The sequence below is a fragment of the Anneissia japonica genome, unplaced genomic scaffold, assembly GCF_011630105.1.
Source record: "Anneissia japonica isolate Jap-2015-1 unplaced genomic scaffold, ASM1163010v1 scaffold288031_len342695_cov171, whole genome shotgun sequence".
NCBI classification, from domain to species: Eukaryota; Metazoa; Echinodermata; class Crinoidea; order Comatulida; family Comatulidae; genus Anneissia; species Anneissia japonica.
In genome coordinates, this window is record NW_022725829.1 from 345469 (window position 1) to 347012 (window position 1544).

Below are 1544 nucleotides of genomic sequence, written 5' to 3' on the forward strand. Positions count from 1 at the left end.
GTATGTATATGTGTGTGTGTGTGTATGTATGTGTATGTCGGGGTGTATGTATTTATATGTATATATATATATGTGTATGTATATGTATATATATATATATATATATAAATACATGCACTATGTTTTTTTTTATCAATATTCACTATTGATATTTTCTGTGGTTAAAAACTGATTATAAAAATAATAATAATTTGACAGTACTGTTGTCATTGAATTATATAAATATTAAAAAAAGAAAGGAATGAAAAGAACTTGAAAAAAAGAGGAAATATTGTATTGTTCCTTTTTAATGAAGATTGTTGAAAGAAAAAAAAAGCATTTGATCGAGTCCCACATAATTTTCTACTTTACAAACTTAGTAAGTTTGGTTTTTCTGAAAATATTTTAGCTTTTTTTCTCTAATTATTTATATGCTAGACAACAGAAAGTTACAATCGATGGTTGTTCATCTGAATGACTAACTGTATTGTCAGGGTCCCCCAGGGGTCTATTTTGGGACCACTTTTTTCACTTTGTTCATCAATGATTTTTCTTTTGTTCCAAATTATTCTAATTTTGTATTATTTGCTGATGATATTAAACTTTTTAGGGTCATTTCTGCTGTTAATGATATGGTTCTCCAGGTAGATCTGGATGGTCTAGTTCGCTGGTGTTGCAGCTGGGGTATGTCTGTTAATGTCTCTAAATGTAGAACTATGTCTGTTACTCTAAAGAAAAATCCTATCCAATTTGATTTTAAAATTAATAATATTGTTCTTGAAAAAGTTGCCGTTCAACAAGATTTAGGAATATTTGTTGATTCTTCTTTAAATTTTTGTAAACATGTAGATTATGTTGTAGCTAAGAGTAACAGACTTCTTGGATTCATTTGGAGACATTGCAGACATATCGATGATGGTAATGCTTTAATTACTTTGTATAAATCTTTAGTTAGATCTAATCCTAAGTTTAGGCTTTACTTGAAGAGAGAAGGAATATTTTTGATCTTATTTTTCTTTACAAATGCATAAATGCCAGTTTTGACGATGATTTCACTTCTTTTTTTCAAATACTAGTTCCTTTGCATAGATTAAGATCCCCTGGATTATTTTGGATTCCACCGGGTAGGGTTAACGTTACAAAAAATGGTTTTATTTGTCGTCTTCCTAAGTTATATAATTCTATCTGTTTCAATCCTTCCTTAGATATATGTTTTGATAGTCTTAACTGCTTCCGTCACAAAATTACTACCATTTTTACTTCTATTACCAAGTGAATTTCTTATATTTTAAATTATTTTTAGACCTATATTTGAATTTAATGTTATATTACATATATAAATTTTTTATGTATCAATCTTCATGTATCAAACCTGTTATGGGCGACACTGGTCGCTGTTGGATGATGTTGAAATAAAGAAAAAAAAATATATATTATCACATGAAAGTAACTATATTATAGAGATATACCTCCGCTGGTGTTGATTAAAGATGATAATAAATATTTGAGAGAGTATCCGAAGGGTAATCGGAAGGCCTTGGATTCGAACCCCGATGGGGACTAGG